We start from the raw sequence: 14,019 nt of genomic DNA, 5'->3' as shown, positions 1-14,019 counted from the left end.
GGAATCGGAAGTCATACAATCCTTTACAAATGTTGTATTGACAATATTGGGTTGTTATGGAGAGGAGATGAGATTTCTTTACAGAATTGTATGTCCTATTTAAATGATAACACTCTGAACATCTAAATGTCATTCACCTACAGTAAAGTGGAAGTAAATTTTCTGGACCTTAATTTATGGATAATAGATCAAAGGATTTACACTAAATATTTCTTCAGATCTTCAGACTGCAACAGCTACATCCCCCATGGCTAAAAAATGTTCCAAAAGGCCAGTTTCTATGTATGAGACGTAATAGTTATGATTTCATACAACAATCCTCTGTTCTAAAGACCAGGTTTTTAGAAAAGGGTTACAATGAAGCCACTTGGGATCAGACTATTGAGGAAGTTGCTATATAGAGAGATTTTTATTGACATCTAACAATACTAATAAAAGGGAGAAGAAAATGTTTTTTCCGCTGATTACAAACTTTTCTGTCCAATATCAAATTAAAAAAGATTATACAAAAATCGATGGAATATCTTACAAGGGGACTCTGTACTAAGAATGTGCTCCTAATTTGAGAGACCACCTGGCCCGAACATTGTAAATCCTCCTCAGAATCCTTCCTTCACTGAACGGAAAGGATTTTCCCCTTGTAATAGATGTGTAATTTGCACTATAAATAAGAAAAGGAAAACGAAAGATCACCCATTTTTCCTCTACTGTTACAGGTAGAGAATACCAAATTGATTCTTGTGAATCGACACATGTAGTATACCTCTAAGTTATCCTGCTAAAAAAACAATATATTTGGCAGGACCGCCAGGAAATTACAAGACAGGTTAAGAGAACATGTCTACAATATTAGGAAGGAATACAAACATCACAGCTTATGCTCCCATTATAGAACTTGCCACAACAGTGACCCCAGTTCTTTAAAATTCACTGGCATTGCAAAACTTAAACCCGATTGGAGGGGATGCCACCAAACCAGGGAAATTTCCAAACAAAAAATGAGGTGGCTTTATGAATTGAAATGTTTCTCCCCCATGGGGTTAAATGTGGAATGGGATGTCAATTGTTTTATTAGCACCAGCTGTTTCCCCATGGGAATATTGACATCTCATTCCACTAGCTAGATAGTGACTGTATTTGTATTTTTGATTTGTAAATATGCAGTCCACATTGGTGTCTCAGTTTCCCATACGTATATACACTATATTACCAAAGGTATTGGGATGCCTGCCTTTCAGGGCCAGATTAACATAAGGGCTATTGGAGCTGCAGCTCCAGGCCCCTTACCTTAAGAAAGGCCTATTTAAAAAAAAATAGTATTTCCTGAAAGGCTCCATGGCAGCATACGTGTGGGTAGCCCCGCCTCCACGATTACCCAATAGGACCCAACTCCCATAAATCTTTGCTCCCGGCTACTATCAGTGTTCCTTTTTTGTCCTCCCCAGTAGGACCAGATGGTTTCTTTCCTGGAAACAAAACTTCACGACGATCGATTGGCTGATTGACTGAGAATTTTTCCTCCGATAGGCCCTGACTGTTAAGCAGGGTATGGAGTGTATTTGCAGAGTAGCGCTGAAGAAAGGATTTCCTACCTGAGTGCGCACGGTCTGTGTCCCGTTGCTATGGGTGACCATTATCTGCTTGGAGGTGCGGCGTGTGTGGTGGAGTGGTGAGCCTTTTGTCTATCCATGGCAGCATTGTATTTGTGTGTATTTTCTCCTTTTGTTTGTCTAGCGGTCTCCTCTATGCTGTTTGCGGTCACTTCCGCGTTCCAGCAAACCTCTCTCCTACTTCTGGGTTATGCAGGCGTTCTGCGCATGTGCGAACCCGGTATGAGACCGAGGCTTGGTTCCCACGCATGCGCGCGAGCGCCTCGCGTCTGACGTCGGCAATGACGTCACGGGCGCCAAATTTAAAAGCCTTTGGAAGCTGTCAGAATCCTGGGAATGTTTGCAGTGGTCGCAGCGACTTCCCGGGGCTGTCAGTGCGGCGGTTTAAGGTAAGAGCATGTCCCTTAGGCTAGGGAAATGCTTACTTTAAAAAAAAAAAAAAAATGTATTTTTATTTTTTCTCTTTGGTTGCAGTATTTCTTAAAACTGTTGGTTTATTTTGGAATATGGAAGCCTTACTGCCTCCTAGTGGCCAGCCCGCTCATGTTAGGTAGGTTGCTAGTATTCATGTTTTTTATATAATGGAGAGTTTTTGGCATAGGTAGGATTGACTGTGTATCTTTTTCTCTCTGTCTGTTTCATCTTTACAGCCCTTCTGGGTCTGATCCACAGCCTAATACCTCTAGACGCAGTGGATCATCAAGATCACACCGCCATAAATCCTCCTCAAGGTCTAGCCAGCATAGGTCAAGGTCTGAACAGCGTGACAAGAATTATTCTCCCCCCCTGCGGCTCACTCCAGCAGGCATACGGAAAAATCATGCTGGGGGTGCAGGATGCCTGTTCCATCAGACAAATCCTTATGCGATCACTGCTTCTCCAAAGCTGCAGATGAAAGGGATGGTGCAGACCAGCGTTTGGAGTCATTAGTAAGACGGGTTGTGAAGGAGTCCTTGCAGGAGAGGGACGCTCTACAGCTGTGTGAATCCCCGTCAGAATTATTGGCTCCTCCAACCGGAGAGAACCTATTGCAGGAGACATGGGAATCCTCTCAACCAAGTCGCCTATCTGCTCCTATCTCAGACAGTGAATCTAACTGTGAGGATCCTGGCTTAGGATTTGACTATGGACTGGTGCCTTCATTGGTCAAAGCAGTGAGGGAGGCTCTGAAGTGGGAAGACCCTGTTACTTCCCCACCAAAGCAGAGAAAATTCTTTAAACAGCTCAATAAGGAGCGACAATATTTTCCTTTCCTTTCAGAGTTGGGTGACATTATCACCGAGGAATGGAGCAAGATGGATAAAAAGGGTTCCATGCAGTCAAAAATCCTGAAGTTATACCCTTTTAAAGAAGAGGATGTGAAGCACCTGGAGTCAGCACCACTGGTGGATGCAGCGCTCATGCGTTTGGTGAGATATGTAACCCTACCTTTAGAGGATACGGTATCTTTTAAAGATCCTTTGGAAAGGCGGATCGATTCAGACCTTAAAAGGATATACCTGACTTCTGGAATGGCTTGCAAACCAGTGCTTGCAATGGCAGCAGTATCTAAGGCCATAGAATCCTGGGCTGATTCCGTAGAAGAATTCCTGAGGGGTATTTCTATTGAAACAGCCAAAGAAATCAGGATGGCGTCTGCCTTTTTGGGGGAGGCATCTATTGATGTTATTCGCCTGATATCTCGGGATATGTTAGCAGCGGTCTCAGCACGCCGTGCGTTATGGCTCCGTCCATGGCTGGCGGATCCAGCATCCAAACAGGCCTGGTGCCATATTCCTTTTGAAGGGTCATCTTTGTTTGGTAACAAGCTGGATACTGCCATATCCCGGGCTACAGGTTGGAAATCTGGGTTTCATCCCCAGGACAGACGTCTTCAAAATCAAAAGCGTCCATTTCCTAGAAGACAAGGCCCTGATCGTGCCAGGGAGGCGCGGAGCTATAGACCTGGTCGAGAATTCTCAAGGTCATGGAGATCCAGGCAGTCTTCTTTCAAAAATACCTCAAAAGGGGGTTCGTCTGGCAAGCAGGATTCCGCAAAATCCTTTTGAAATTGAGCCCGCTCAAACTTGTCAGGTGGGGGCTCGTCTTCTCCACTTCAGGCATGTTTGGGCGGCCTCAATTCGGGATTTTTGGACAGTAAAAACAGTTTCCTCAGGTCACAAGTGGGGTTTTATCAGCACCCCAAGGCTAAGATTTATTCCCACAAATCTTCCAGAATCAAAAGAGAAGAAACAAGTCCTATTGACCTACGTGAACTCTTTACTGGATCAAGGCGCAGCCGTTCCCGTTCCAGAAGAAGAACGTGGAGAGGGCATGTATTCCCCTCTGTTTCTGGTTCAAAAGAAAAACGGCACATGGAGGCCGGTAATAGATTTGACCCATCTCAATTCCTTAATTCGCAAAGAGAAGTTCAAGATGGAATCTCTGCTTACCATTCAGCAGTCAGTGTATCTGGGGGACTGGATGATATCAGTCGACTTGAAGGACGCTTACTTCCATGTCCCCGTGGCAAAGGAGTTTCAACAGTACCTCCGCTTTGCGGTAGGCAATCAACATCTTCAATTTACATGTCTTCCCTTTGGGTTAACAACGTCCCCACGGGTTTTCTCCAAAGTCCTTTTGGCAGTTGTGGCCTTTCTCAGAGTCAAAGGTGTTCGTCTCCACCACTATCTCGACGACCTTCTTCTGCTATCCCTGAACAGAGAGCAGCTCTTGGAACACAAAGACCTAGTCATCTCCACTCTACAGGAGTTCGGGTGGCTTCTGAACTTAGAGAAGAGTCACCTAGATCCAACTCAGTCTCTTGTTTTCCTAAGGGCGCAGTTCAACACAGTGGAAGGTACTATCGCCCTTCCAGAAGAGAAGGTTGGAGTCATACGAGACAGGATTCATGCAGCCCTTACATCATCCCATCTCTCGGCTCTCCAATGTCTGAAGGTGATTGGCACAATGTCAGCCACCAGTCCCATGGTAAAGTTGGCCCAGTGGCACACTCGTCCCTTTCAGGAGGGGTTTCTACAACAGTGGGACTTATCCAGCCAGACACAGCGCATATTCCTCACTCCAGCCATGAGGACGTCTCTTCTTTGGTGGCTACAGGGGAAGAACCTGCGCAACCACCATTCGATCATTCCCATCTCATGGGTCACGGTAACTTCAGATGCCAGCAACCGAGGATGGGGTGCTCACTGCCTTTCGGATGTCGCTCAGGGCAGGTGGACATTTCCATCACAAAAAATCGTCTCCAATGTTCTGGAGCTAAGAGCGGCCTTCCAGGCGCTTCGGTCATTCCACCATCTGACAGCGAATGCCTCGGTCATGCTAAGGTTGGACAACACAACCGCAGTGACTTACGTAAAGAAGCAAGGGGGAACTCGCAGCTGGTCCCTGTTACAGGAGATGGAGCCGATAATGAATTGGGCTCAGAAGAATTTGTCCAACCTTTCTGCAGTCTACATCCCAGGGGTGCAGAATGTTCAGGCGGACTTCCTATCGCGTGTCGAGTTGGACAACAACGAATGGTCCCTACACGGGGAAGTATTCGATTGGCTCCTGACCTTAGGATTGTCCCTGGAAGTCGATTTATACGCTTCCCCGGGCAATCGGAAGCTTCCGAAATATTACTCAAGGTTCAGGGATCCTCAGGCATATGGGATAGATGCCCTCACAGAACATTGGAAGTTTCAGACAGCTTATGCCTTCCCTCCAGTTTCGGTGATCCTGCAGTTCCTTCGGAGGCTCAGGACAGAGAAGGTGGAGATTCTCGCAGTGATTCCATTCTGGCCCAACAGACCTTGGTTCCCTCTACTGCTGCTCCTCAGTTATCAAGAGCCAGTTCCCCTGCCTCTCAGGCCGGATTTCCTATCTCAAGGCACAAGGTTACATCCATGCCCATCATGTCTGCACCTCAAGGTATGGTTTTTGAGAGGGAAAGGCTAGAAGCTCTTGGTTGTCCGGAAGAAGTCATTCCAACCCTTCTCAATTCCAGACGCGGGAGTACTAATAGGGTATATGAGCGCATATGGTCCAAGTTTTCAGCCCATATGTCCTCCAGAGAAAATTCTTGCAGTTCTCCAACAGTACAAGACATACTAAGCTTTCTCCAAACAGGCCTTGATTTACCTTTAGCTATCAGTTCATTGAGAGTCCAAGTGTCGGCTATTTCAGCCTTTACGGGTATTTCCTGGGCAAACCATGCCCTGGTACGACAATTCTTCAAGGGAGCTATCAGGCTCAGACCCCAAAGAAAACCAAGGTTTCCTAAATGGGACCTCCCTTTAGTGCTGGATTTTCTTTCAATCCTTGGAAAGGATTCTACAGAGCCTCTGTCCATAAGGGATCTCACTCTCAAGACCATCTTCTTGGTAGCTATAACCTCAGCCAAGAGAGTTTCTGAGATTAGGAATCTAGGTTCGGAGGAACCTTTTCTGACTTTCTTTCCAGACAGGGCAGTATTGATTCCCATGTTGGGATCGAATCCCAAAGTAACCTCGGTCTTCCATGAGAATCAGGAAATTGTGCTTCCCACTTTCAAAAACTCAGAGTCAGGATGTTCATCCTCTGGACGTAGGACACGCGCTTAAACAATATTTGGAAGTCACAGCTCCTTTTAGACAAACAAAATTTCTTCTTGTTCTCCCTCATGGCAAGAATAAAGGATTGCGAGCTTCGGCTAGATCTATCTCTACCTAGATCATTCAGAGGGCATACAGAGCAAAGGGCTTGGCTCCTCCTGAGGCATTAACGGCTCATTCAACACGGAGTATTTCAACGTCGTGGGCAGCTTCTCGTCATGTGGCGCCTGAAGTTATTTGCAGAGCAGCCTCTTGGTCTTCCATTAATACCTTTGTTTCTCATTACTGTGTAGAGCCAGCGGCTCTGTCTTCTGTTAATTTTGGTTTGCAAGTTTTGTCGGTTGACGATGCTAAATAAACTTTTGTTCTTTGCTCGACATTTTGCCCACCCGGGTGTGTTTGGCGAGTTATTTCCCCACACGTATGCTGCCATGGAGCCTTTCAGGAAAATGGAAAATTTATATCAAATACTTACCGTAATTTTCCTTTCCTGATAGGCTCTATGGCAGCAGGAGTTCCCTCCCAAATGTCTGGAGTTGGCTAGTTACGGAACACTGATAGTAGCCGGGAGCAAAGATTTATGGGAGTTGGGTCCTATTGGGTAATCGTGGAGGCGGGGCTACCCACACGTATGCTGCCATGGAGCCTATCAGGAAAGGAAAATTACGGTAAGTATTTGATATAAATTTTCCGTTTTTTTGTACTCACCGTAAAATCCTTTTTCTCTGTAATTCACAGACCGACACAGCTCCTCTCTGTAACAAAATGGGTTGCCAGCCCCATCACTGGAGATTACTAGGCAAAGTTGTAACACAACACTTCAGAACTCTTAGTTCTGCCCAGGGGGCAGTCCCTAGGCTATAATCTCCACAGCCTGCCCTAGCAGACTCAGTACGTCAATAAGCAGTATAACAAAGAGGAAAAGGAGGGGCAGGTGTTGTGTCGGTTGGTGAATTACAGAGAAAAGGATTTTACGGTGAGTAGAAAAAAAATCCTGTTATCTCTTATATTCACCGATCGACACAGCTCCTCTCTGTAACAAAATGGGACGTGCCCAAGCAGTGCCAAATGAGGGGTGGGAAAAACAGCATAAAAACTTCATCCACCATTGCAAGTGGGAACTAGTGAAACTAAACCCACAAAAAAACAGCAGTGTGTGGAAAACCACCACCATATAACTGGGTACCCTCAACAGGAGTGATCCCCAAGACCGCAACATCGCGGAAGTAATGCAACGGTGCATAAACACAACAGTACTGCGTTTTTATTGAAAAACCAGGAAAAAGAAAGTTTGCATATAAAATTGCAACTACACGGCCGCCTGCAAAACTTTGTGAGCAAAACAGGCATCAGCCGATGCACTGACGTCTACCTTGTAGAACTTGGTAAACGTATGGACAGACGACCAGGTCGCCGCCTTACACACCTGAGCGACCGACGATTGGTGTCGGAAGGCCCAAGACATTCCGATTGCCCTTGTAGAGTGGCCCGTGACCGGAAAGCGGGCACCTGCCCCTTCAAGGTGTAGGCCTGTACTACAATCTGTCTGATCCACCTGGAAATGGTGGCCGACGAGATCGCCATACCCTTCTTTGGACCAGCCACCGAAACAAACAGTGAGTCTGACTTCCGAAAGGGAGCCGTGGCAGACAAATACACCTTCAGAGCCCTAAACACGTTGAGAGCGTGAAGGGCCACCTCTTTGGGGTGCTTCGGCTTAGGACACAACGATGGTAATACAATGTCCTCATTGATATGAAAAGCCGAGACCACCTTCGGTAGAAAAGATGGTTGCGGACGCAACGCCACCTTATCCCTGTGGATGACCAGATAGGGCGACTTGCAAGACAAGGCCGCCAATTCCGAAACCCTCCTGCCCGAAGTAATGGCCACTAGAAAAACCACTTTCTGGGAAAGAGTCAACAGGGGAATCTCCCTGATATTTTCAAACGGCGGTTTTTGAAGCGCCGACAACACCAGGTTCAAATCCCATGGGGGTAACGGTGGGCGCACCGGAGGGACTACATGTCGTACCCCCTGAATGAAAGTACCCACTAAGGAGTGCGATGCCAGAGGTCGTTGAAAAAAAAGACAGCCAGGGCTGAGATCTGCCCCTTGATGGTGCGCAATGCCAATCTCTGGTCTACTCCTCACTGGAGAAACAGCAGGATCCTTGCTATGGAAAAGGAACGCGGATGCCAACCATTCTCCTCACACATGGAGATGTAAGCCTTCCAGGTACGATGGTATATCTTCCTAGAAGATTTCCGTGCCCTCAACATGGTTGGAATCACAGAGTCCGACAGACCCGGTTCCTCAACACCTGGCTCTCAACAGCCATGTCGTTAAAGCCAGCGATGGTAAAGCAGGATGAAAAAAATAAATAAAAAAAAAATCGGACCTTGAGACAGAAGATCCTCTCGCAACGGCAGTCGCCAGGGAGCGTCTGTCACCAGATGCACCAGGGACGCTGAGGCCAATCTGGGGCATCCAGTATCACTGGGATCCCCTCGGCTTCCACTCTGCAAAGCAGACGTGGCAATAATTTCAGTGGAGGAAAGGCGTAGATCAGCTGATAATGATCCCATGGGGGCACCAGCGCGTCTACCCATGGATCTCTTGTCCTGGACACGAATCTTGGCACCTTCCGATTGAGACGGGAGGCCGATAGATCCACATCTAGTGTTTCCCACTTCAGGCACAGCAGCCTGAATGTCTCCAGATGCAATGCCCATTCTCCTGGGTTCAGCATCTGCCGACTCAGATAATCCGCCTGCTAGTTTTCCACACCCGGGATGCAAATGGACGACAGGGCCGGAACGTGTCACTCTGCCCACTGAAGTATGTGAGCGACCTCTCGAGCAGTGGCTGCGCTTCTCGTCCCCCCCTTGGTGATTTATGTATGCCACCGCTGTGGCGTTGTCCGACTGAATCCTGATCGGACGCCCTTGAAGACTTACCCACCACGTGCAGAGACACAGCCTGATCGATCTCAATTCGAGCAGATTTATCGGCAACTCGGATTCTACCGTCGACCAGAGGCCCTGAGTCGACTGAACCCTGAGTCGACTGAACCCCCATCACTTCACCCCAGCTGGATAGACTGGCATCTGTAGTGACCACCGTCCACTTCAGAGGAAGGCACGATTTTTCCAGACTGAATCACCGGGGACCTCAACCACCAGATCAGAGAGTCCCTGACTGGTTGGCTCACCTGGATCTAACGATCCAGGGACAACTGAGACTTGTCCCATTTTAACAAGATCTCCTTCTGCAGTACTCTGGTGTGGAACTGGGCGTAAGGGACTGCCTCGAAAGAGGCTACCATGAGCCCCAGTACTCGCATGCAAAACCGTAGCGACGACCACTTGCGGTTCATCAGCGGTTTCACCATGGCTCTGAGAGTCTGCAATTTGTCTAAAGGGAGAAAAACTCTCGCTTCCCTGGAGTCCAACAGCAAACCTAGGTACTCCAGACGCTGGGTCGGCACAATCACCGACTTCTTTAGGTTCAACAGCAACCCAAATTCTTGCAGGGTCTACATGGTGATCGCCACATCCTCCTAATTCTGAGGTGGAAGATGCTCTCAGGAGGAGATCGTCCAGGTAGCCCACGAAAGTGATTGAGGGCTTTCAAGTCCAAGATTGGACGTACTCCTTCCTGAGTAGAATCCCTGGAAACGTTCCGGCTCCGGTACAATCACCCCACGATTCTGAAAATCCCTTACCGCCCCCAACAGGGCCTCCCGGCGAACCTGGGACACAGGTATGCTGGAGGGGAAGAATCTGTTTGGCGGCCAAGAGAGAAACTATCTTGTAGCCTGTGGAAATCAGATCGCAGACCCACTGGTCGGATAACCGGGAGGAGCACCGGGCTGCAAACTGCCGAAGGCGGCCCCCCCCCCACTCGAGACATGGGTGGGGGCAAACCTTCATGTGGTAGCACTTTTGTTCACAGGCTTACGGTTCCAGGAACGTTTTTGACTGTCCGTGGCTGGGGACGTTTTGTCGAAACACCGGGCGGACGAAAAAGCCGCATGTGAGCGGATGTTAGCCTTCCTGGCCTATGGGTGTAGAGTACTCTTACCACCAGTGGCATTTTTAATAATGTCATCTAACAAGGCTCCAAAGAGCTGATCGCCAAGGAAAAGAAGATCCGCCAGGGCTTTCTTGGATGCCTGGTCAGCAGACCAGCATTTTAGCCAAATCAGGCGCCTCAGTTGACACTGAAGCCCTGGATAACAGAGGGAGAGTATTCAGGGCCGCATCACAAACGTACTTAAGGCCATGCACTAGTTGGTCTGCTAGTTCCACGCAGACAGGGGAGGCCTGTTGCTCTCCCAATTTGCGGTGCAAAAGTTTTGCCTATTCAGTCAGTGTCTGCGACACCAGTGAGGATGCCAGTACAGGTCGCATGGCTGACCCCACAACCGTAAACAAGGAACAAGCCACCGCCTTGGCCTTCCTGTTCGTGGGATCCTTGAATGCAGGAGTCCCCTCAACCGGGATCGTGGTTACTTTATTTAACCTGGATACTGGGGGGTCCACGACCGGAGGAGCCGACCACTTTTTGAGAAGGCTTTCCTCAAAGGGGTAACGCACCGCCATGTATTTGGGGACCGCAAAAGTCCGTTGCGGGCGACCTCATTCCTTGTAAATGAACTTATCAAAATAAGTCAGGTACGGGAACACCTTAGATGAACGTGCTGGCTTGCGGGACCCAAAAGGGACCGGTACATCAGCAGAGGGATCCGCTGGCTCCTGAATCTTCAGGGTATCACACGCAGCTGTGATAAGTGCTCCAACTAGCGATTTGTCACGCACGGACCCAGATGGGGACTCATCCTCACTGTCCGAACGGTCCTGGTCAGCGCCATCTGACAAGACAGAGCGGGGGTCACCGGCCTCAGCGGGACCCGAGTCTGTTTCAGAGCTCTCCCCAGACGACGGGGGTGGGGGTGGGCACTTTTTAGCACCTTTCTTCCCACGTACCGCCTCTATCTTGGCAACGAATGAATTGAGGACCGCCGTAAGGGTGTCCATAGGGACCGTGCAGTCTGCAGGTGACCCGGTTGCAATTGCCTGAATTTTGGGGGAAGAAACACCAGTTTCTGAAGCCATGCTGACCCTAACCTGTCTGTCACCCGAAGGGGACTTAGGACAGTGACAGTCCCACCCTCCTGCTGCCGCTAAGGGGCTCTAACCCAAGGGACTCACCACCCTGGGCAGTTCCGCGCTGTATTACAGCAGTGCCTGACGATCCCCAGCGCTCCCAGAGATAGCAAAACTGTGTCGTGGCTGGCCGGTCGCACGATTGGTGAGCGATCTGACACACATGTTCAGAATCACAGGACCTCCCAGCGCTCTGTGATGACCAAACAGGAAGCTGAGGGCACAGGGGCTGCTGCTAGAGCACAAAAAACGCAGTCCGGCTACAAGAAAATGGCCACCAGTGTTCTACTAGAGAATCACTAGGAAAATGGCCGCTTGAAGCCAGAAGCATGTCTGACCCTTTCCCATAATTAAAATGGCCGCCGATCAGCGCTATGAGAGCCTAGAGAAAAGATGCGGCAGACAAAGTGCTGCACCAACACAGGGCAGACTAGGCAGGCATCCAGCGGGACTAAGCTGCAGGACCCAGGCACCCAGTACAGCTAAACCCCCAGGTGAGAGCCCAGGGCACACACACACATCGCTCAGCACATGTACAGCCCCCCCGTGAGGGGGGAAAGGAGGGGAGTTAGGGACAGGGGAGAGAAGAGAGGGGGCCCCCCCGAATCGACCTCCCAGGGAATGCCCAGCTGCTCCAACCTGCCGAGACAGGGAGAGCTGTACTTACCAGTCCTGAAGAGCTGGGGGACATTCCATGGTAGTCAACTCCTGATCGGTACAGGGAAGACTACTGGCTTGGCATACTGTGACGCAGACATCAGTAGCCCAGTCATATGTATGCCCCCGGAGAATAAAGCTCACGACCCCCTCTGGAGCTGAGGTATGTCGTGGCCTGCCAAGCCGTAGCTGCGACCTGCACACGCTCGATGGCTGGACTGGGGAGACTACAAGGATAAGTGAACCAGCCTGTCACCCAGCCGGCTGTTGATAGAAGATCACAGGATCATTCATCTTGCACAAAAAGCCAAGCTTCTGCATCAAAAGGGGGTTCCTAGGTCTATCTCCTTCACTAGGCAAAATAAAACTGAGTCTGCTAGGGCAGGCTGTGGGGGTTGCAGCCTAGGTCCCGCCCCCCTGGGCAGAACTAAGAGTTCTGAAGTGTTGTGTTACAATTTTTCCTAGTAATCTCCAGTGATAGGGCTGACAACCCATTTTGTTACAGAGAGGAGCTGTGTCGGTCGGTGAATATAAGAGAAAAAGCGATCGACTTCAAGGGTTGTGGCTCATCGACCAGGGGTCACATAGATTTGGGGGGGTTGAGCTACTCACCCATTGGTCAAAATTTGGGTTTCCTATCATCTATGGTTTCGGAGATAAGGGGCTCCTTGTGCAGCCAGTCAGAAGCTACAGTACATACAGAGCGGCCAGTTTAAATACAAGCTGGCACACTCTGCAGCAGACTGAGGATGAGCTCACAGTGCCTCTTCTCACTTCTTGTCCGAGGGACTGAGTTCATTGGACAGCTTGGAGCCTGCAGAATTTGTTTGATAGGCAGCACCGCCTGTCAAACTCACCTATTGATTTTCATGGGGCCACTCTGCAACTGCAAGCCAAACTCGCTCACAGTGGCAATATAGTCCAACAATGTAAAACTACCATTCAGCAATGTAAAAAAAAAAAAAAAAGGAGGCGGCAGTAGCATCTCATGAACGCCTGTCGGCTGCTGCTATACCACTCATTGAAAAGCAATACACCACAGATCACTTTTAAGAGGGCAGTAAGCATTACCGCAAATGTGAAAGAAACTTGAAACACATCATCACCAACCAGGTCACTCCCTCCCCATGTTAGCCACCTCCCTTCAACTTATATCACAGGTGACCATTTCCCAACCTGCAGATGTCAGACCCTACTCCAAAAGATATCACTCCCAATTACTCCTCCCCCCCACCTGCTGATTGATATCCCTCCATGACCATCTCACACCCCCCTGCTGACAGACCTCTCTCTCTCCCCTGCCTATCCCCACACACCCTCATCTGCTGACCTGTGGATGGGGGAATCACTCCCGCAGGGTTATTGTGTTCTGCCAGTGGAGAGCCTTCCCAACCCACAGAATACAATGATCAGTGTTTCCAACTATAGCTGGCAGCACTGATTGCGTTGGGAAAAACCTGACAAGCTGGTTGTACTCAAGTCGATTAATATATTTACAATCGGATAGCCCATACATAGATCAACTATGGCTGGTCTCTGCTTAATTGGCTTAATTTCTACTGTACTATTGTGATGTATAGAGGAGCATAGGGGATGTCTAAATATACCACTGATAAAAAAAAAAAAAAGTGTCCCTGAAAATATTTTTTATTTTATTCTGGTCAAGGGCCACCGGGTCAGTAGACGACTCCATGAAATTAAAGTGGTAGTAAATTTTACATTACTATTTTTAGAGGCCCTGAGGTAGGTTATGCCAAAATGTACTAGTATGCACAGCATATTAGCACATTAGAGTACACTTACCTGTCAGACTGAGCCCTCCAGTGCTGCACTGTGATCAATCCGGTGGGTACCGGGTGCTTCCATCTTCACCCGGTCTTCCTTCTGTATTCTGTGCCTTCGGTCACATGCCTTGGCCGGGCTGTGTTGCTGTCACTTCCACACATGCTCATCCTCTCTCTCATCCTCCCTCCCTTACCCCACACCCCTCTCTCCCCTTTTTCTCAT

The sequence above is a fragment of the Lithobates pipiens genome, unplaced genomic scaffold (assembly GCF_037356315.1).
Source record: "Lithobates pipiens isolate NorthernLeopardFrog02 unplaced genomic scaffold, aLitPip1_a1.2 Scaffold_13, whole genome shotgun sequence".
In the NCBI taxonomy this organism is placed as follows: domain Eukaryota; kingdom Metazoa; phylum Chordata; class Amphibia; order Anura; family Ranidae; genus Lithobates; species Lithobates pipiens.
Note: the sequence above shows the minus strand (reverse complement) of the source record.